Genomic DNA, 9,427 nt, shown 5'->3' on the forward strand with positions numbered 1-9,427 from the left:
TGTCTACCAAGTTTTCAAATAAAGCAAAATAGTAACATGCTTAGTAAATCTAAAATTGAACGGAGTTCAGGAGGAAAGTAATGAACTTTACAGGAGCAAGATTTTCCTGACATTTTTTTGTCAATACAGCATAGTTGCCTGAAAAAGTTTTTTACCTTTTTTTTTAAGATAACTAATTATTTCTTTTAATCCTGTGATATACATATCAAACTTATGAATAGAAAATCTTACATGACGATTTTTCCATCTTGTTACCTTTTCCTGTTTAGCCATCTCAGAGACAATCGCAATTTCACACCTGGAAATTATATGTTGCAAGTTCATCTCCAAAAAGGTAAGTGGTATAATGTAGGTGTCTTTGGCTGAATTGCTATAACACACCAAAGCAGGGTTAGGGAAAAACATTCCATAGCTGCCAGCTGTTTTTTGCATGGATAGGCTCCCACCACGCTGACTCTGCCCAGTGCTGCCTGAAGAATAACCTTCTGTGCAGTATTGTCTAGATAGATAGATATATTGACAAAAAGGAAAAAATTGCTTCACATCTTCACATGATAATATTATCAGCTTGAAAGAAACATCTATTGTAAAAAAACCCATAAACTTGACATCTTTATACCATCTGGCACCAAAAGCAATTAAATCTGATTCAATTTCTAAACTGTATCATTTGTATTTGGCTTTACAAGTTAAAATAAACCCCTTTCCATACTGTCTAAATAAAGCAATGAAGTCTTTTAAGTAAAGCACAGAAAGTAATTTTTTTAAATAGAGATAAGTATATTCCACAATCTGTGAGATTTTTTCTTGGAGCAAATGGAGCTCTGTAATGCACTATAATTATTACTACTCTCTGTATGTGCTAAAGTCGCTGTGACAGCTCTCGAACAGGAACATGACCCACTGTTGAAAAGCATCAAAAGATGCCCCAAATGCTACTAATTATGAAATATTATGTTAGTAGAGTTAATGATTTAATTTTAGTTTTTCAGTCTCTTCAATAGAAGTTAAAGGGACTAAACAGAATTCGGAGGCTAAAACAAACATTTCTAGGAATTTTTAAAGATTGAGACTTTTAAAAGCAAGAGATATGCCATATTCTGCTCCTACTTCTACTAACCATAGGTGTCAATGTTCTCATTTGGAAATTACCATCATTACTGTAGAAGCCAAATAAGATTTTAAAGGGAAAGTTCTTTGACAGGACATCTCACTATCTTCACAACTCATCCACAACTCTCATCAGTTTGATTCACATTGTTATAATTCTCATTTGCAGCCTGTGTCACAGGAGAAATTTCTCCTGTGTCACAGGAGAAATTCCTGTGACACAATTCTCCTGTGTCACAGGAGAAAATCAGGGGTTGTGATTACCTATTAAAAAGAAAAAGGCCTAAATATTTAATATAAGAAATAAGTATGAGTAAGGAGGTTGGGGTTGGGTTTTTTTAAACTTTCTTAATACCATAAATCAAGCCTTAAAGTTCTTCATGAAGTCTTTCTGAAACCTAAGAATGGACAATTTGAACTATTTGCCTATTTTTGGCTTGTGACTACTACATGTCTGAAATACACACAAAGTTACTGTAGCTACACTTTTAACTGTGAAAAGTTTTTTTTAAGTTGATTTAAAATTTTTAAATTATAGGGAGAAAGTGATGAAAACATGTCTTCCACCTTCATAGGCTGCAGCCTTTCCTTGGTGTCAGTGCTGCAGCCGTAGTATGATCCCGCTTACACTGCGGCTGAATCTTTCTCTTCAGAGTTTTGGGGGGTTTTATGTTTACCTCCTACTATTACCTTCTTTTCAGAAATTCCAATTGGGTTTAAAATCTGCTTCCAACACAGAATGAGCACTGCTGGAAGCAAATTAGATGCTTAGAGTTACCTAGGACCAACTTCTTACTACATCACATAACTTATGGCCATGAACCAGATATCTAAACTGAGAGAATGAGCTCTCTAGGCTATTCTCAAAGGTGTCAGATAAGGTTGCTCTAAGGAAAAAAACAAAAACAAAAACAAAAATGAAAACAAACAACAAAGAAACAAACAAAAGAAACTCCACACAAACAAAAAAACAAAACCAAACAAACCAAACAAAAATCCCTGGGGCCTAATTAATCCATTCTCTGTCTTTGTCGAAAGATAGCTGTCTCTCGTGGTCACTACATCACACCCTATCAACCAAAAGGTAGCCTAATCTGAATTATGGATATGTCCTCCTCACATTTCTACAATGTCTCTGTTGCATTTCTGTGATGTCCCCCTCAAATTTTTATGATGCAATCCTAGCAATTTTTCCAGTATTTATTGTGGAGGTAGTCAAAGGGCATACTAAGGCTTGGACCAATCAAAATATTGTCTAGGCATCACAAAGATTATAAATAGATGTTGGACTCATCTCACCTAACATTTTTGATGGAAAGAACATGCACTTCTAAGGAACTGTATCTGCAAATAGACATCTGAAGTGGATAGATTAATTGTACCCAAGAAGCATTGAGTGTGGTTTTCCAGAACCTAAAGATGCTACGGGTCTAAGTTTGGTCAGATGAGTCCTCCTTATCTTCCCCTAAGAAGTTCCTTGTTATTAATATTCTCACAGCAGGCCTCAATTCCCAAACACTGATGTGCAGAGTAGACTTTCTAAAATAATCAGTGGGTTTTGGCAAAAATTAGCATATGAGAGCTAAGTGTGACAACAGTTAACTGAAAGTTTGTGTTCTAGGTGCTGTGGAAATGCATATGAAGAATTACAACTCCATATTCTGCTGGGATCATCTATCTCATGCTATTGCTAAACAATGTTAAATAATACCAGAAGAAAAGAAGGGGAGACAGTCCTGTAAATTAATCATGTCTGTAACCTTCTTTAAGATTATATTAAAAGCTATACTTTATTTCCCTGAATTGGAGCTGAGTTAAAATAAGAGGCAAGTTACAGTCAGGGATTCCAAGGTCACACAAGCAAACCTTCCTGCTGCTTTGTGCCTATTATGTTAGTTGAGCAATGTTTGTTTTGTTTTGTTTCCTCCCCTTATCAGTACAGTGAATGTGTTCCATTCAAAACTGTTACTATAGGAACCTTATGGTAACATTTAAAATTTTCTTTTCTTTTGGATAAAAATATCAGAAAATTGATGGATAAGTTGTTTAGGTAGAACAATAGGGCATTTGATATTTAATCTGCAAGCACTTCATAAGAAGTATTCCAAGTAATGGCACAGTGCTATTATCATATCACTTAGTAAAATGGCAGCAAATTATCGTATTATTCACATCTCGTTGGGTCCATGCTATTACCACAGAGATGCCTTTAAAGATGACATTTAACATACTTCTTTTACAGAGTAAAGTGGTTAAAAGCACATTCAGATTGTAAAATGTTCCTGATCTCTTGACAGCTCACCGAAGCATTCTGTGGGCCCCCCTGCCTCACCAGTGGTTAACTACAGCTCTAAAACTTCTTATAATTATGAACATTGCAGTCACACTAAATTAGACTGACAGTTGAAATACTGATTACTAAGGACTTATTAAGGACTACTTTGCAACCAATTATGCTGACATTTGACTAGATTTGACAGTTGAATTGAGTAGAAGATTCCTCCAAAACAGTAGAGAAGAATTTAATTTATATCCTCATCATTTTAAGATAATTGTTCAGGACAGATTCATTAATATACCACTACAAAAATTATTTTTATTCCACCCTGGAGCACCTATGATTCAAATGATAGACAAATAGTAAAAGCATAGAGTCTTTAACATGCATACATTCTCTCATATTTTGAGGTTTGGTGGATGCTATCACGTGATCTCTGGTACAAAGAAAGACAATTTAATGCCAGCTTCCAGGAATTTTCACTGACCATCAACCCAAGGAAGACAAAAATATGTTTTCAAGTTGTGAAATATTTTTCCAGTAAAATGATCAAAATCGTTAAACAAGATTATACTAAATTTCCACTGTTGTAACTTGGCTGTACCATTACATGCAAATTTACTGTCATTACATTGTTTCCTAGTAATTTCTCAAATGTTCTTGTGATTTTGTGAATTTCACCTGGAAAATCTCTGAAACGCCTACTCCATCTTTTTTAATGTGCAACTAAGAATTAGCAGAAAAAGTATTACCCATTACTTTAAACTCGAATGCTATAATTTCAGTGCAGAATGCATAGTACAAAGTTTGGTGAAAGGTGACAAACATTGATTCCTAAGAAACCATCTTCTCTAAAAGAGGTGAATATACAGATACAGGAAATGAAGAAATGAAATTTCCTCAGTGAAATGTGTTACATCAAGTAACTGAGAAAAAAAAAAAAAAAGAGGAAACAAAACCTTCCAGATACCAAAGATATAATGAAATATGCTCAAAGTACGTTTAAGGCTATTTTAGGGTATAAGAAATGTCAACGACATGTTACAGATTAATAACGAATACTCTAGGTACAATTTATTTATTTTCACTCACTGCCTTGTAGAATACACTACAAAATTACATAGAGAATGGAGTTAAATAAGATTCAAAAGCCGATTCTTCTCCTTATAAGGTACTAACTCCCTTGCATGTTTTCAGGACCAAAACAACATGAGAAGTGAACTGTAGCCTGAGACTATTGTAGAAGTGAACAAAAATAAGTATAATCGACACAATAAACAGAAAAAAAATTGTCCAGAATTTGAAGTGGAAAGTTAATCATCTTGAGTTTTAAACAATCTATTTATATGGGCTGTTCTTTTTTCCTAAATTTAGGTAAGACACAGATATCAAGCGACAGGGTTTTCTCGCAAGACTGCATTTCAAGCCTTTCATTTCTTGCCTCAGGAGAAATCCAACAAACATAAGTAAGTTTGTTCTTTAATACTAAAAATCACTAGACTTTGTTTCCAAAATGTAAGGGTCCTGTTATGACTCCAATCAGTTCAGCTTTTTCACAGCTTCAGCACATAGGCAAAGAACAGAACTGCCAAGGAGGCCAAACCACACTAAAAATTTTTTTTAAATAATAGTTGGGCCTACTCCCAGACAAACAGAAGACATTAATGTTACTGCCAGTGTTAAAAACACATATTCAATATGTGAATAATTATTGAAGTTTCTGAATCTACTATTCTAGCACCTTTCTGAAAACTGGGGAGAGGGGAATTGATTGGAAGTGTGATGCTGCAAATTAGTTGAATGAAAATAAAGTTGTTGGCGTAGAATAAATAGTATTTTATTTGCCAACATGTGGGTGAAGAGTTTTGTGTGATTCTCTGCCATAGTAAATTTCATCACATACATCAGCAGAACAGGATATTTATTTATTTACTTTTTATTTTAAGCTACCAGTTTTCTTATTTGGAGCACAGGATAAAACACTATCACATATATAAACCAAATTATTATCTAGACTTTCTAAAGTAAAAAGCTGAAGGGTGTCAGCCCCTGCTAGTATGTTGGTTTGCCTCTACAGATCCTGAATAGTGTTCTACAACAATCAGCTCTGCTATTTTTATGTTCATTGTCTTACTTTCTTTAATGCTTCAGTCTTGTTTTCTTTAATGCTTCTACTGTAAATTGTAACATCAATTGTACAACACCATTTCTCAAACTACAGTCCAATGAACTCTTGATATTCATAGTACATAAAAAGGTGGTCTATAAAATATCAGTGTGTGAAATCTGTTTGGTTTTATTTTTAATAAAAGCAAAATAAAACCTAGACACACATTGTCCTAAGCACAAGCAAAGAAGCAGTCAGAAAATTTAAAAAAAACAAAAGCAACAAACAATTTATAGATAAATTACATTTATCCTGATTTTTCTTTTATGTGAAGGTGAAAATCTTTGTATTAGCACTATACAACATGGTCCTTTAATTAAATAATGAACCAAAACATCTATTCTGTACTGCACTAGTTGTTTGAAAGTAAATTATAAGATTGTAACAGAGGAAGTTAAGTTTCTCATATAATTGTAAGCTTTAGACCTAAACGTTTGTGAAAAGACTGGGGAGGGGAGAGGAAGGGTCTTTCTCCCTGAAAAGTTTTTGGGTTTGGTGGGTTTTGTTATAAAGGACACAAAATATTTTATCTTCATGGTTCACAAAGCAGCACTTATTTGAACCTACAGTAACAACAGTGCTGCCTACCCAGGCACTACATCCTAAAGCAAAGTCTAAAATTATAAGGACTGCAAAATACATCATGGATTAGGTGAAAGAATCATAGAATCATAGAATCACAGAATCATATAACCATAGAATCATAGAACGGTTTGGATTGGAAGGGACCTTAAAGATCATCTAGTTCCAACCCCCCTGCCATGTACTGGGACACCTTCCACTAGACCAGGTTGCTCAAAATCCCATCCAACCTAGCCTTGAACATATAAGTCATCCTTGGGATTGGGTAGGTATAGAACAGCCACAATATCTGAGGACATACGCAGAGTACAGGAATACTGATGATTATCCACCTAGTATAAGCAAGTGAAGTTACTGTTTTAAAGCTTACTGCTTACAGCTGCAAATCTTTTTAGAATAAGCTCTGTCCTAAGATTTTCATTCTAACAGTCCTTTTGAATTTAAAGCATGATTTTTAACTTTTCAGAGAAGACCTCACAGGTTGTCATAATGTACACATGCGCAGCAGTCACACCATGATAACTGTTCATTCATGATAACTAGTCATTCAGGTCTACCACAAGCACAATAGCCAAAATTAAGTAACAACTGAAAGTGGACAGAATAAGACCCCTTGGTTATGCCTTAAGCTCATCAGCCACCCTGGGGTGGGGAAGGTGGAATATGACTGACGTTCATTTACCTCGTAACAATTTTCTCTTAACTTTGATTAAACATGACGTTGTTAAAGTTGAAAACACAGCACTGAACCAGCTACTAAGAAGGAGAAAAATAACTGCTACAGCTGAACCCAGGACACGTGATTTGGTCAAAAGATTGGCAAAGTCTTTCCAATGACAGCTTAACATATTTCTTGTATTATTAATGGCTCTTGATGGACTGTTACTTAAAGAGGCTATGTCTTTACACCTCAAAGAATACTTTGTAAGTGTTTTTGCAGGAAGCCTACACTAATTATACTAATTATATAACATTAGCAAGTGTTATGCATTTATTTCTTCATCTTTCCTGACTTAAAAGCCAGCTTAGTTGGTAGCAAAGGTGGTAATAATTGGACTGGAGAGGAAAGAAAGCCTATGAATGGAGAACAAAGTTCAAAACTACATATAAAAGCTTCTTTGCAGATTGTTGGAAGCATATAAAGAATTTCTTTTCCCAAGCTTACCAATGGGGTTTGAAAAAAAAATACCCAAAACAAAATCATTTGGCTGGTGAGCACTGCAAAATCTGCCAGGCATTCCAGGAGTGCTTCCAACTTCCTTGGATGGTTTGGCAACTAGGAACCTATGGTTAGAGGTGAAAATAAGGGAGAAAAAGCAATAATGAAAAGTGGAAATGTTTGCTTTTCACAAATGCTGGAAGTGAAATTTCAGACTAAAATAGGTTTTGAAACTGTGCAGTGTAAAGAAGCAATACAGGTCCTTTAAAAAGAAGAGGAACAAGCACCTAATGATTTAGGGCTACAGAGATGATTAGGACATTAGAACATCTGACATGAAGAGAGGCTGAGAGAGGTGGTATTTTTCAGCCTAGAGAAAACAACTCCCAGCAGTATCATACACATGGATATGTGTATGAAAGACTCATGTGGGACAGTGGAGAAGATGGAGAAGGACTCTTATTAGTGATGACTAGTGAAAGGACAAGAGGCAATACGCACAAGCTGATGATACACAGGAAATTCTGCTTAAGCATATGAAAAATATTTTTTACTGTAAGGGTGATCAGTTATTCACTGTCTCATTCTCACTTGCTGGTAACAAGAATGGCAGATTATCAAAGATAAAAAAATTTCTACATCCTGATAGAACCAAAAGAAAAGTCATGTCAAGTGTATTTTTCAGATAGAAAGAACTAGATACACCAAGGTATGCGGGTGTTCAAATTTAGGCATTTAAAGTAGATACTAAAATTTGGTCAGCTGAATAACTCTCTGTACTCCCCTGGCTGTGATAACTAGGAGCTTGGTTCAGTTGGCTGAACAAAATCATCGAACACATTTGAGATGCCCTGACTTTTCCAAAAGGCTCTGGTAATATGCTGCTTCCTAAAGGAGGTCTGAGTCCCCATTCTATAGATCATCTCAAGTGGTATTTCATGTCTATATTCAGGCAGCTAAGGCATACAGCTAATATCCGTTAATTACAATTACAGTGGAAGCATCCAGCACATAGGAAGTCGTATACATGCAGACATACAAACTCAGAGTCTTCATTTGTGAGCTAAATCCGACACCTATTATAGATTCTAATGGAGAGTAAGCATCTAAATATTTTGTAGATCTGTGCTTAAACTCCCTAATGTAAGGAATATTTCCTGAATGTAAGGAATATTTCCTGAACCTTTGAATAGTATCTCTCTCAGTAAGACCCTGATTTGACTAAGACTATTGTTTCTACTATTATATAAATTGTATGTAATTAAAAAGAGAGCCCAAGAAATTAAGCTATAATTTCATAGGCGGGGGGAAAAAAAAAAAAAAAAAAAAAAAAAAATATCCTGTGGGGTTTTTTTAACTAAACTCAAAGAGTATAGACTGTTCTTAGTACCCTTAAATAAACTTTTCATCCCACAGGAGAACAAAACTGCTGGAAGCTGTACAAGTGGTAGAAATCCATAAGCAGGAGGAAATTTATCATTGAGATAAGTGAAGAATGTCCCAATCACTTCAAAATCCGTTGCATCATGTGGAAATGTCTGTTTGTTTTGGGGAGGCCAGTTTAGAAGTGAAAGTGGATAAATTATGAAGAATGATCACATTCAAGCTGGTAAAAAAATGCTTAATCATCTTCCTATTGTCACTATATTAGTTTGCTGATGCATCAAGTTGTAGATGACAAATAAGCTGTATGTTAGGATGCAGTAGTTACACATCAGTCTATTCCAAGAAGGCATGAAAAAGAGTAAAAGTATCAACAATTTTCTCTAAAATGAATAGCATTGAGCAGTTAATATAAAAAAAAAAAAAAAACAACCTTCTCATTTTGCATTGTAAAGATTTTTGTCAAAGAATTATAATCTTCATTGCTATCATATCTGGAAAGTTATAAACATCCTGTCCTTTTTTCTTGGGTTTCTCCAGATCTCATACTAAAATTCTACAGTTAAATAAAATGAGAAGGATTATAGCAATTTTCCTCTGTTGAAGCCCACTATCTTTGCTGAATCACCTAAATCACTTTCCCAAAGGTGTACAGTCCTCACAAGTAACTCCACATAGCAGGGAGCCTTTTCTGCATGATTGGTTGAGCTTTGAAAAATGCAGAGATTTCCTCCACTGAGAAAGATAT

Source organism: Strigops habroptila, chromosome 3 (genome assembly GCF_004027225.2).
Source record: "Strigops habroptila isolate Jane chromosome 3, bStrHab1.2.pri, whole genome shotgun sequence".
Classification (NCBI taxonomy): domain Eukaryota; kingdom Metazoa; phylum Chordata; class Aves; order Psittaciformes; family Psittacidae; genus Strigops; species Strigops habroptila.